Source organism: Rosa chinensis, chromosome 7 (assembly GCF_002994745.2).
Source record: "Rosa chinensis cultivar Old Blush chromosome 7, RchiOBHm-V2, whole genome shotgun sequence".
Taxonomy (NCBI): Eukaryota; Viridiplantae; Streptophyta; class Magnoliopsida; order Rosales; family Rosaceae; genus Rosa; species Rosa chinensis.
In genome coordinates this window covers 64811413-64826303 of record NC_037094.1, presented here as the reverse complement: position 1 = coordinate 64826303, position 14891 = coordinate 64811413, and positions in this window count along the sequence as shown.

Here is a 14891-nt window from a genome sequence, read left to right as displayed (position 1 = left end):
GAACACTTCATTCATACTAAAACTGTTGGCATTACAAAAAAACCTGCCACAAAGTGGTCCTGAGAAAATCTACATTACCAATGCTTGGCCGCCCAAATACAAGAAGCAAAGGGTACATGGAAGATTTAAAAACAGTTTCATTAAGGCCCCGCTTGAGATTGCTTTGCTTTTAAAAAATCAGCTTTTGTTTAAAATTTTAAATTTTACCGTGTTTGATAAACAAATAAAAAACAACTTTAATTGAAAGTTATAGGTCACTGACAGCAGATTATAGAAGCAGTCCAGAGGTTGCTTTTAGAAGCTGTTGTGGATCAAAACACGCTCTGCAGTTGTTTTATGTACTGATAGCGCTTTCAAAAATATTATTTACCAAACACAAAACTGTTTTAATTCACAGCTGATTATTCTCACAACACACCAACAGTAGTTTTTTTTTAAAGTCACAGCAATCCCAAACTAGCCCTAAATCATATTCCCTGCTCCTATGTTGAAAAATTCAACAATATCATTAAAATAAAGTTTTGTTTTGTTCCTTTCAAAAAAAAAAAGTTTTGTTTTTTTGTTTTTGTTTTTTTTTTTTTGAAAATGAAAAACAAAAAAGCAAAACTACATTTAATCTGGACTCTAGAGGAGTATCCTCATTCAGCCTAGAAAGCAAAACTCGCCTCATAGTGGCATTAAGGATCTTTGGCTTGGGCTTCTTTCCTGAGTAGGTGTGTAACCCTATAGGCAATGATGTCTCCCCTGTAGAAGATGATTTTTTCCTTGTGGGGGAATAATTTATTCCCCACATGTGATGATTTCTTTTCAATGGGGATTATTCCTTCCCCGCACCGAAGACCCGAGATAAGAACTTGGAGTTTGAAGTATCCATAAGTTGAACCTAACCACAAACATTGCAATTGTGCCGCTTTTTCCTAGACGAAGACTCAGCAGACTCTATCATGACAATAGTTGGGGTAATAACACCCTCTGGTATACCATCCAAATCAGGGAGACGATCCCCTTCTACCGCAGAAAATTGGGCATCTGGGAACCCCAACCTACCCTATTTTTGTGGGGAAGATAGAGGAGTAGAGCCCACATGCTCGCCAAGTGCAGAAGACACAAGGGAAGTAGCTGGGAGCCTGTAGCAATAGAGTCAATAGGAGAAGTGCCTAATCAAATCGCCTCCACCTACAGGGATCGAGTAGTGATAGGGGCAAGGTGTCCTATCTTTAGCGCTAGCCAGTAATCACAGTATAGCACCCCTCAAAGCACGGAGGAGGAAGCTGGCTTGTAACCACCGACATCACTGGTGGGGGAACCCGACTATTAGCTTCCGCTGCTTCTCATGGGGGAGGACCCCAACAATGCACAAATAATCCACAAACACAACAAAGTCCACGCATGTTCACATATTCAATATCCAACTTTTTTGAAGGGAAATTTTTTTTCAAACAGTAGATAAACTAAAGGTCACTGATAATTAAGGTTCCTCACTTTACACTAATTACACTTCAATACTTGGACTAACAAACCTGACACACTTTTGGTACACGCCGTCAATAATTTAGTTAGTTGGCATGCCACCTGACATATTTTCAAGGGTAAAGTTGTCTCCTTACTCCACCTTTACAAAGTCAATTTTTTTTAATAAAAAGAAAAAGAAGATTGGTGGTGCAATCTTGATCGTAGATCCACCCTTGGAAAGTCTTTTTTTTCTTTTAAAAGAAGAAAAGAAAATTTCTTAGGGTTATTCCACTGCACGAACGACAGAAGCACTTGTCATCCAGAGGCACATCCTCGACCTTTGGAGGCTAGTTCCACGACTCGAATCTCTGCTTCGATCTTCTTCTGGGTCTTTTCAGAGACCGTATTGGAGATTCAAAGACTCAACCTTATCTTTGTTTCTCATCCCCTTTTCCCTGAAATTATCTCCAATTTCAGCCCAGCTATCAGTTTGGTTTTCTGGGTCGGGAAACCATGGATCGAAGGTTAAAGCTTTGAGAGAGTGGAAGAGAAATGAAGGAATAAGAGAGAAAAATGGGGTCCAGATGTGCTGATATTCGGGGCGGCTGACGGCTTGGAGACTGGGGCGTGGTTGCGACTTGGCTTGGAGAAATGGCAGCTACAGTTTGTTTGGGATTCTGGGCAGTAGGTGAAGGTAGAGTGGAGAAAGGAGGAACAACGATGGATTAAGGGGAGAGAGAGAGAAATGATCTCCTCTAATCAATTAGTCAATTGCTTAGAATTTGCATTTTTCTATGAACAATGCTTTACATGTGCCAAATTCATGTAACTGTTGATCGATCCTGATCAGATCATTAAGTAAGAGTCTTGAATTAGTGATTTGTTGCAAAAATTTTGGTGTGAATTTCCTTGATCAAGAGTTCCATGGACGTAGGATGAGCCCAAGCTATTTCTGCTTGGATTGCAAAAAGCAAGGAAAGGAGATTGGAGCTAAGATTAAGAGAGACCGAGTATTCTGGGTTCTCCATTTCTCTCTTTCATTCTTAATTCTCATTGGATCTTTGGTTTGTTGATTGCAATTCAATTTTTTTCCAATTTGAATTCATGAAATATGAGATTTTGCATTTAAATCTTGTTTGTCGAATTCATGAAATATATATAACTTAATATGTAGTTCTATTGAGGAGATTGACTTGAGACATATGATCAAATAGGTGTTAATTTTATGTTTCTTTGGTTTGAATTCCTGTGTTTTTTTTCAAGGTTGCTGGTAGGGCATGGATGGATGGAGAGAGAGAGAGAGAGAGAGAGAGAGAGAGAGAGAGAGAGAAAATACCAAATTACCATTTGAAAAATAAAAAATGACATGAGGTTAACAGTGTTATTAACGGCAGGTACAATAATTGGGTCAGGTTTGTTAGTCCAGATACCAAAGTGTAATTAGTGTAAAGTAAGGAACCTTAATTGTCAGTGACCTTTAGTTCATGTACTGTTTGAAAAATTTTCCCTTTTCGAAAAAGAATTTGAAAAGTGATACCTATAGACATCGAAAACGGCTTTGCCAAATCCATCACCACCAGGACCCGAACAATCTCATCATTCCACAGACAACGCTCATCCACATGCACCACCTAACCTAAGCATGAGGCCACTTTCCAAGCCCAAAAAGGTGTAGAGAAAACGAGTGATAATCCATTGATTTGCCCCCAGACCGGCAAACGATTGAGCAGCATAGGTCTCTCTGTTTAATGAGCAAATACTACTCCATTCTACAAGGTAGAGTAACATATCATATTTTGGGGTCTCTACTTAAATTAACTAAGCTAAAAACAATTTCAGTTTAGACACATGTATAAGCATAAAATCTAAATTAAAAGAACAGAAAATCAAGAACTCTATTCCAGTTTCTCAACTTATTTCATCATGATATACTGTTAATTCAAAACACGGATCGAACATTTTTTTTTCATTCATAACCCCGTTAAAGTTCATTCTGATCGACATTGTTATATTGTTGGAGAACAATATGACAAAATAATCTATTAAGAAGATGAATTTTACATGGAAAAATAGGGACCTTGCTTATAGGTTTTCATAAGAATTTTGGTCAACTTTATCCATTGCCAATTAACTTTAGTTGTGAAGCCCAAATTACTTTATTCCAACCTAATCGACAAGAGGCCAAAATCCTTATAAGTTCTTTTATAATCTATCTATACTATTATTAAGAGAAGAGACTTTGTTAGCCAAAATTGAAAATTTTGACAAATTTAATCCTAAAAGATTAAATAACTTTGATGATCAATTACATCACAAGGGTAAATATGACAATTACAAAATAGATTTTTATTAAGAAAATTAAAAAGAAATGATCCCACAATCCCCACTTTTCTGTCTGCAATAACTGTTTTACATTATTTTTTTATTTTCATAAAAAAAAAAGGTTTAAATACTGTTTAGTCCTTGTACTTTGCCTCTCTCATCGTTTCAGTCCCTGACATTCTAATTTAAACTAAAAACTCTCTGATCTCACAATTTCCCTATAATATGTCCCTTCCGCGTCAAATTAGGAGTTGACATTGGGTGAAATGTCCAATATACCCCTCTGTTATTTCTTTTTTCTTTTTTTTCTTTTTTTTCTTTTTCCTTTTTAATTTCTTTTTTTCCAATTTAATTTCTTTTTTTTCTTTTTATTTTTCCTTTTTAATTTTTTTTTTCTTTTTCCTTTTTAATTTCTTTTTCCTTTTTTTTATTTTTTTTCCTTTTTTCCTTTTTTTCTTTTTTTCCTTTTTTCTTTTTTCTTTTTCCTTTTTCCTTTTTAATGACCATCATATCCTGCTGCATCAGTAGCGCCACGTCGGCGAACCAATCCAGATTGACCCGAAACCCCAATTATTGTTCTCCACGCCGGCGGCCATTTTTCTTTTCCATCACTATTCTTCTTCTTCACTTCTGGTTTTGGTCAACTTGGCCATCAAAAACCACCATTTCAACTAGACCCAAAATCCAAATCACCATTTTGAGCAAGACCCAAAAACCTCAGAGTCTGAAAAAATGGTAGTTTTCAGTTAAAAGTTTCCAAATTGAGGCCTGATGTGGAGAGAGAAAGTGGGATTTGAGTGGGAGAGAGAGAAGTAGGCTGTGAAAACAAGAGGGGAGTGGTTGAGCGGCGAATTTCCGAGCTGATTGGGATCTGTTTATGTTTGAGAGATGGCGTCGGCGACGATGGAGACGAGGGCGGATCCGCTAAGAGATAACGGAGGGAGATGGCTTCAGAGAAGGTGAAGAAGTGATCGATCAGCTCCTAACCTCTTGCTTTTGCTCGATGTCCATCTATACAAAGCCAAGCTAGGTTTTTGTTGGGTTTGTTTTCAATTTGGGGAGAGAAACAGATGGGTTGTGGAGTTTGATCGGAATGAGATTGGTGGGTTGAGGAAGGAGAAAGTAGCAGAACGAAAAGAAAAAAAAAAGGAAAAAAGAAATTAAAAAGGAACAAGAAAAAAAGAAATTAAAAAGGAAAAAGAAAAAAGAAAAAAGAAAAAAAAAGAAATTAAAAAGGAAAAAAAAGGAAAAAAGAAATTAAAAAGGAAAAAGAAATAACAGAGGGGGATATTGGACATTTCACTCAAGGTCAACTCCTAATTTGACGCGGAAGAGACCTATTGGAGGGAAATTGTGAGGTCAGAAAGTTTTTAGATTAAATTTGAATGTCAGGGACTGAAACGATGAGAGAGGCAAAGTAAAGGGACTAAACAGTATTTAACCAAAAAAAAAAACTATTACACATGCAGAGCATGTATAAAGTAGGCTAGTATTAATAAAATGTTTGAGTAACCCTCGCCACTTGGTTAAACCCAATAAAAGCTCAAATATCCAATCAAGTCATAGGTATAAATAACATAATTATAAGTTATTTTTCTTTTTGTCATATCTCATACTACGCGCGCGCGGGCGCACAGTGAGGGGGAATCAAAGTTGGACATCACGTCCATTTTTTTCCCCTGTAAACATTGGCCAAGACACTCTAGACCTCAAACACGAAACATGGCCATCATTATGTGCTAAAAAACACACATGTTACCGTTATGTCAAAGCAAATAGAGTAGCCAATAGAGAACTCTTTGTATAGGCCTAATGTCCTCCCTTGTATTCTCGACAGTTTCATTAATCAAGGCTTGAGCGCAGTCGCACTAGCACTTTATTCCAAAAAAAAACACACGAGCACCATCATCGGCAAAAGGTCTTTGCAACAGTACTGTTCTTCCACAGTAGAAAATCACGGGAGGGCTTGTGGGTTTTTCATCGAGCGCAAAATGGGAGTCAGCACCATTTGGGCTCCCAAAACCGTAGATTCACTTAAACGATCCCCCACTGATTCCGATACTTAAAAAAGAAACTTAAAAACTGTTATAAAGAAAATAACCATTATAGATTTTTAGCTAGGTAGAATGACTGGGCCATAACTCCCAGCCATGTGACGCACAAGTAGACGTCAGAGCCACTTCATCTTCATTCTTATGCAAACCAGGCAGCGTGCAAAGGGTACTGAAAACGCAATTAGAGGCGTTGTGCGCGCGCGCCTGAGAGAGACTGCGACCGGCAAGGAGGCGCGAATCAAGGTGTGGATGTCCACGTGTACGGTGAGGCATGGCTTCCACATGGCCAATAGGGAGCTGGCTGTGATGATGATGATGATGTAAATATCAAGTTGTACGAAGTGGCAATCATATCAGATTTTTTTTTAAGTTGCTTTCACTAGTTCCCCTGGAGATTATGTTTTCCGAAAGATCATGATTCTTCTGTCAATTCTGTAACCCTCAAACTCTCGAGCCTTGGATACAGGTGAGAGGTCCCTCTCTGCAGCAAAGTGCAGCTTCGTAGTGGTTGTAAATTTCACACACAATCTGAGAATCGAGGAACTCAGAATCAGGGATATACACACACACACAGACATATATATATAGCCCTTCCATTAAGAGATCTTTTTTTTGGTCTTGTATAGGGATAGGGCATTAGCCCAACTTTTCGATTACATTTCGACATCTCAACTGTTCAGTTTTTAAGTTATAATGTGTAGATCATTTCTGCAAAATTTTCAGCCAAATCAGTGATCGTTTAGGTATCAAACTAGAATAAATCAATGAACGAACCAAATTTGTCAAACTTATATATATGGCCCTTCCATTAAGAGATCTCTTTTTTGGTCTTGTATAGGATAGGGCATTAGCCCAACTTTTCGATCACATTTCGACATCTCAACTATTCAGTTTTTAGGTTATAATGTGTAGATCATTTCTGCAAAATTTTCAACCAAATCAGTGATTGTTAAGGTATCAAACTAGAATAAATCAATGAACGAACCAAATCTGTCAAACTTGAACCGTTCATACTTATAATCTTAAGTCGTCGTTTTAAATGCCTTAACGATAATCAATTTGACTGAAAATTTGCATAAGTGATCTACACATTTGGACCTAAAATCTGAACGGTTAAAATATTAAAATATGATCGAAAAGTTGGTCTAATGTCGGATCCCTATATATATATATATATTCTGAAACGGACGTCCGTACTTCGCTAAAGTTCAGACATCGACTGTTCTGCGGCGTTTCAGGCGGCGATGGCGGCTCGGGGCTTGCCAGACGAAGGCCAGAGGCATCCCAGACCGTTCTGGGCAACGATCGAGGTCGGAGGAGATCGAGGTTGCAGGTTCTGGGCAGCGACCTGACCTGCAACTACAAGTTTCTGGGCAACGCTGCAACCTCGTCGTCGACGACTCCACCCGACTTCAGACTGGTCTGTTAGACCCCTGGCCTCCATCCGGCAAGCGGCGCTGCTCCGTCGTGGCCTGAGCAGAGCTGCAGCATCAACGTCCGCACTTTAGCGAAAGTGCAGACGTTCTCTTTGGAACGCCTCCGTGTATACACACACACACACACACACACACACACACACACATTTATATACACATATATATAGACACACATGTTCTCTACACTGTATACCATGAGTAACAAAATTGGTTAAAGTCTTCCCAAATGCACGTAAATCAAGCTATCATTGCAGTGTTACTATAATTTCTGTAAGTTGGGCCTCTTGCTGGGCCTCTTATCAGGCCTATGTTGTAGTTTTTATTGTTTTATGGATTAATTTTCTGATACTGGATCTCTTCGAGCCCAGGAGAAAATTGATTTTTGTTTTAAGTACCTTATGTATTTGTCTGTATGGGCATGTCCATCAGACTATTTCAGTGTTTTCCTTTCACAGCCCATTAGGCTAGCTTGAGGCAGCTTTATTGATCCTCACTTCACCAAAAAAAAAAAATCTATAAGTTTAACAATTCATTATAGGGTTTTTTATTTCAACAGTGTCTGACCTCTTCGAGGACTTTTGAAATGATACCTGAACTTTCAAAGTTATCAATGTGATACCTGGACTCATTTTTTTGTATCAACGTCGTATCTACGGTCAATTTCTGTCACGGAACCGTTAACTATGACCACGTGTCCGGCACGTGAGGCACAAAATAAGGGTAAAAGACTAATTTACCCTCAAAAATATTTTTTTATTATTTTTTATTCTTTATTTTTTTTGCTTTCTTTCTTTCTTTTTTTCTTTCTTGTTTTTCTTTTTCAGCTTCTTCTTCCCTTTGCTTTGTCCCTCCGATTTGAAGCAGAGTCTCTGGTCCAAATGCTAATTAAGGACGTTAAGCAAATCTGAAGAATTTCTTCATGCAACATGGAAGGTTAGGGTTTCCTATAAGCTCAAAAAGGTTAGGGTTTTACTTGAGCTCAGCTCATACTAGCTCTCACTGCAAATCAAACAGTTTCACCATGGTTCCATCTCTAATCAAGTTCACGACTTCCTCAAATCCACCAAACTCCGAACCCCAAATTAAGCTAAGCCCATCAATTCAGACTGTTGTAGATGAAATCCACAAGGAAAACCCCATACTCTCTCCCTCGATTCAACAATTCTACCAACCAATGCAATCTCGGGTCGACCCGCCTCTCGAATCCATCTGGGTCTACACCTCATTGACACTTCGGAGCCGGAACCACCCAAAAGGCGACATCTTGGACCGAATCGCCGCCGCAAAGGACTTGTTTCAGCTGCTCTCCTCTTGCTCAGCTCCCTGCGTAGAGGTGGCAAACGGGCCACTAAGCACGAGCACGGCACGGGCCCGGCACGTTTAAAAGCAGCCCGGCACGGCCCAAGCCCGTTAGTGGCCCGGCACGGCCCGAGCACGTTAGAATAATGGGTCGGGCTGGGCCTAAGAATATTGGCCCATTGGCCCGGCCCGGCCCGAGCCCGTAATGGGCCCGGCAAAGCCCGAGCACGACATATTGTGGGCCGGCCCGTTACAAACACAAAATTTCATTTTGTTTTTAAAAATATTAAAAAACTACAATGATGAGATTTGAATATGAGACATTTTTATTTAAAATCTCATGACAATTCCACCAATGCTTTCTTTTATATTGTCAAAATAATGAAACAAAACATTATATCCTTGTTTTGACATAAGTATTTTTTCTTAATATTAAATATATGTTTATTAATAAAGACTAATCTCATAATAATACAACTATAGAATGAAGGAAAGTTTAATAAAGATTAATCTCACAATAATATACTAAAAACAATATATTTTGAGTTTTTTTCTTTCTTTCTTTCTTATAGTGGAATATAAAAAATTATTAGAAATCTAATCCTAAAAAGCTAAGATTAAGAAAAACGTTGTAGAATTTAATTTATTTTAATTTTCTAAATAGTTAAATAAAATTAATTTTTATTTGTTCAAATTAAGATTTTAAAATCGTGTTTTATAGTGGGTAGGCACGAGCACGGCCCGTTATTGACCCGGCACAAGCACGGCCCGGCATGATATGGGCTCGGGCCATGGGCCGGGTCGGGCTTAATGTTTAAGTAAATGGGCCGGCACGAGCCCGGCACGATAATAAATGGGCCGGCCCAAGCACGGCACGAAGCACGACTAAGCCCGCTTAAAATGGGCCGGGCCGGGCCGGGCTGGCCTGTTTGCCACCTCTATCCCTGCGGTTCCTCAAAGAGCGTCGCGCTGCTCTCTCTGGTGGTGCGGTTGGCACACGATGTCGTTTTGGATTTGTTTAAGAGGGAATTGGGTTGAAGAAAGAGAACAAAGTGATGAAGGAGGTGAAGAATTTGGTGGGAGTGATTCTGGTGTTTATAAATGTGTGATGTTCTAGCAGGGATTCGGGTCAGGAGGAACCTTTGATTGATTCGAGTTCGGGTTGGTCTTTTTCGGGTTTAAGTTGTGTTTGGTTGAACAGAGATGAGAATGTTAGGAATTTGTTACCTTTAGTGAGTGAGGAGGTGATTGGTGGGCTTAGTGAGAGATGGGGATGTGAGCTACTTGGCAGGAGTTGTTATTGCAGAGGTTTTTTTGTTGAGACTGTGCTTGAATTGCAAAACTGGGACTTCAGGGAGGTGTTAGAGATAGAGTTAAGGACTTGTAGTGAAGTGGCGGGGGGATCATGACAGGAGAGACAGAGAGTTTCCGGAGGGGGAAATGTAGGAGACAGGAGGGGAGGAGGCGATGGGCTCCTGGGCGGCGAAGAACCCGACTTGGCGGACGTTCGGGTGGCTGACGAAGAAGCTGAAAGAAAGCAGAGGGAAGAAGAAGCTGAAAAAGAAAAACAAGAAAGAAAAAAAGAAAGCAAAAAAAATAAAAAATAAAAAATAATTAAAAAAAATTTGAGGGTAAATTAGTCTTTTACCCTTATTTTGTGCCTCACGTGCCAGACACGTGATCATAGTTAACAGTTCCGTGACGGAAATTGACCGTAGGTACGACATTGATACGAAAAAATGAGTCCAAGTATCACATTGATAACTTTGAAAGTTCAGGTATCATTTCAAAAGTCCTCGAAGAGTTCAAACACTGTTGAAGTAAAAACCCTTCATTATATGCGCTTTTGGTTCTTGGTTTTTACAAAATAATTGTGTTACAAATATATATATTCTCTATTTATCTAATTCTAAATTAGATAATATCTGGCTAGCTGTTTTACATGCTTAGCTATTAATATTTGATCAACAGAAAAGATGCGGTCACAAAAGAAAAATAAGATAAATATTTGAAGTGGAAAGTTATGACGTATTAATTGAGGTGATATCTAATAATTTAGATACTTCTTTTTTTTTTGGCTGTTTTGATAGATTGGAAATGATATTTACTTCTTTGCAAGAAATGCTAACCAGCTAACTTTATTATGGTTATACTTGCACATATATACTTTGAGTTTCATCCGCAAAAATTATATTCATATAGTGATGAAATTGTTCAAATAATTTGAGGTAAGACTTACGTAAATTGTAATGAATGATGATGTGGTGTTAGTTCAGTGGTTAGAGCACCTACTACCTAAGATCAAGGTTTTGAGTTTGAGTCATCATGGAGGTAGGAGTGAAATCCTTTGATCATCTTTTAAAAAAAACAGATAAAAATTGTAATGAACATTGGTAAGCACTATATATATATGATGAATGAAATTACCAAAACACGCAAGTCTTCATTAGAACAAATAGAACAAACATAGAATGTTCTTGGTGTTCAAATAACTCAATCAACATCATGGTTGAGTGATCGAAATTCGCCGCTGATTAATCCTCAAACTTCGATAGTCAACAAAAAATTTCGCTAAAATTGACGAAGGACCACTGTTAGTTGAGGTTTAGGCATACATAGCGTGGCCTGTGGGACTGATTTAATTAACTGATCCAATTTGGAGAGTAACGAAGCTACTACTGTGGGACCTATTGATCATTTTAGACTTTTAGTAATGAACCAAAATTAAGCAGCCCTACATAATCGTATGCCACTGCCTTGAAAGGCATATTAAGGAATTTCTAACACTTCTTTATTTTCTACGTTGATGGTGCCTCCAATAAGTACTTGACCAAGTATTTCACCACTAGAGTCGAGAATTCCATTACTACTAGGACGAGAATTTCATTACTACTGGAGCGAGAATCCCATTACTATTAGAACAAGAATCTCATTACCATTAACACGAGAATCCCATTACTACTGGAACAAATATAGAGTTTCATTTAGGCACTAATAATTGTGTTATAAATATCAACCTTCATTTCTTCTAAATCTTATTCATTCAATACTTGATATCTCTCTCTTATTTTCAGACATATATATTTTCCTTTCATTCTCCTCTCGAAGATGGTGCACACATATGCTAGGTTCTGGTTGGTGTTGTTGGGAATATCATCTCTGTAGGACTTTTCCTCTCTCCAATTCCTACATTCGTAGAAATATGGAGAAAAAGAGATGTGGAATCTTTTGATGCAAAACCTTACCTTACGACACTGTTGAACTATTTGTTATGGTGTTACTACGGGTTGCCATTTGTTAATCCTAACAACATTTTAGTTGTCACCATTAATGGAATTGGGCTAATTATAGAGCTCATATATCTTGGCATATCTTTTTTTTTTTTTTTTAGAACATGAAAATTCTATTAATAACCAAATAGATTACAAAACATTGGATCCATAGTTACGAGACCGTCAACATGAATGACTTCCATGAGCCACAAGGAGCCAACCCCTAACCAAATTTTATGCTCATACCTGCAAGCTACAATGATTAACAACCAAACCTGTACTGATACAACCCAGCCACCAACATTAAAATGAACTGTTTTCACCCGTTCGGACACCGCGTCCCGAAACAGCCAGACCACGTGTAAGGGTGATTCACCATCACGTTGATAACCAGAAAGCACCGACAAAAGACCAGACCATGACACAGCAAAACGACCATGACACCATAACAATGGCATCGACACTACACAGAAACACACAAACTCAAACCCTCGCTCACAAGAGGAGGGACTTATTTTCAACAAGACAACAACTAAAAATAAACAAAGAAAAACTAAGCAACCGGAAACAAAAGACCACCAGAGAGACCCAAGAACAAAGGCCCGACCTAAACACCACCCCCCCCCCCCCAACAAAAAGCAAGCGAAGCAGGCAAACATTCCCGCCACCAGCGAACCCCTTCGCCACCATGTCGCTGCCCCGTAACAATACGTCGTCCCGCCGAATCCCTCCACCGCTGCACCGCCTTGTCACGCCAGAGCCAGCCCCTACGCCAGGCAAACGACCATAAAACGATCCCAGACCAAAACGGAGACAGATCCCTTTCTAGATCTCCACTGCCTCGATCCAATCTGAATATCCACAGCCACAACCCACGTAAGATCGATGACGCCAGAAACCACCACCGGAAAGCCAAAGTTCGTAGCTGCTGCACCACTGCCTCCGCCCCGGATATGAGAAGGACAAATCGAGATCAATTTGTGCTGCCTGAAATCGGAGAAATATCCACCCTCCTTGGACCACACCGCCGCCCTGAAAGCCCACTACATCTCCAAATCATCAATCCTCTCCCGGGCTGGAACGCCGGCCGTGTTCAACCGGGAGAGAACACACACCATCTGGTTTTTTCTTTTTTCCTAGGTGCGTTCTCCTTTGATAGGATTGATGACTAATTTTTCCCCACATCATATCTTGGCATATTCTTCTATTATGCGTATCAAAAGGTTGAAAGAGGGTTGCTACATACTTTGTATGCGAGTTTGTTTTCTTTGGGGTTATTGTTGCTGCAACTATGTTGGCAAGACCTAAGCATAAGATGAAGATAAATCGACATTTGAGGGCTGTCATAGTTGGTTCTATCTATGATTTTTTTCAATGTCCTCATGTATAGCTCTCCTCTGTTCATCATGAGTGAAGTCATCAAAACAAAAAGTGTGAAATATATGCCATTCACGCTCTCAATTGCCAACTTTCTGAATGGTTGTTGTCGTACTTCCTATGCTCTTGTTGGAAAAATGGATTACTTTATTTTGGTTAGCAACGGTCTTGGTGCAATTGCTGGAGCAGTTCAATCTATGCAATATACTACAAAACTACACCAAAAGATGAAGACCTTTATGACAAGCCTACTAATGAAGTGCAACTCTCAAGCATGGTCTAATTATCACATATCCATCTATTCATAATTGTGTCAAATTTTTTTTCCTTTAGTTTAGTTTTCATATTGAACATGTACTATTTATGTTATAAAAAATAAAATAAAAAAATTCTATTTTATCAATTTAGCTATTTCTTAAATTATAACTATACTAAAGGAAGGTTTTCCTTATGAATAGTGGCCATACATTTTTACCCTTCTATGTTTTACAGAATTGCAACTATGGCACCGAGTGTATACATGTTGCTTTCAAAACAGAGATTGTCCCCATATCTGCATGTTTCACGGTCCAAGTTTTGAGTTTTTTTTTTCCTTTGCTTTGCGGCATTTTGTTGATGTTATCTTCTTTGAAACTAACCAAGCATCAATTTGATCTGAATTGGATCCTTCTACTGTAAATTCATAATCTTTAAATACCTGTTTCAGCTTTGGAAAGTGCTGCTGGATCATAATTCATATACATATTTGTGCCATAAAACATGAAAATTACTTGTTCTAAAGTCCAATTTGATGTTGACTAATCCAATTTCATTATTTTTCTAATCTTGTACTTTACTTAATCTTTATGTTTATTTATATATATATATATATATATATATATATATTTATTTTCCTTATCATGTTAGGAAATAATGGAGAAGAGAAAGTGAGTTAGACATTTTCCTACTCCGGCTAAGAGAAAGTGAGCTAGACAAGAAAGGAGGGGTAGCCGCTTGACCAAACGAACTCCGAATAAGTTAAAAATTTGTAGTTTCATCCTAGACATCCCAATGATCATTTGTTATGAAGAGTACCAGAGCTAGTTTTGAGTGGAAAGCTTTCAAACAGTCAGTCCAATTTTCTGATAGATGAAAACTGGAAAACCTGACCTGTATGTATTTCAGAAACATTTAAGGCCAAACAACAGTGAATTTAACTCTGAAATTTTACCAGGATGATTTACACTGATGGAGGAACATTTGATATGAAGAAGTTAGAGGCCCATTCAGAAGTCTTAGTGGAGAATTAATTGAAGAAATTAAGGGGCAGAAAGTGACCTAAAACCAGCTCAACATTCATCATGTTCAAGTTTCCCACCCACATAAAGAAAGCTAGATGCTTTTCTCTTTTTCCTTGGATATATTTTTCTACTCCAATCTCTTTAATAGATCATCATTACTCTCAAACTCCACCTTCATGCTTTATTTTTATTCATCATTACTCTCATACTCCACCTTCATGCTTTGTTTTTATTCATCATTACTTCCCTCTTTTTCTTCTCTATATAAACCATCACCCATTCCACCCCATATGATCTTCTTCCACTATCATCTCCTCCACAAAACCTCCATCACCACTACCATCAATTCATAACCTCCATTATCACCACCACAACCTTCATCATCTTTTCCATCTACTC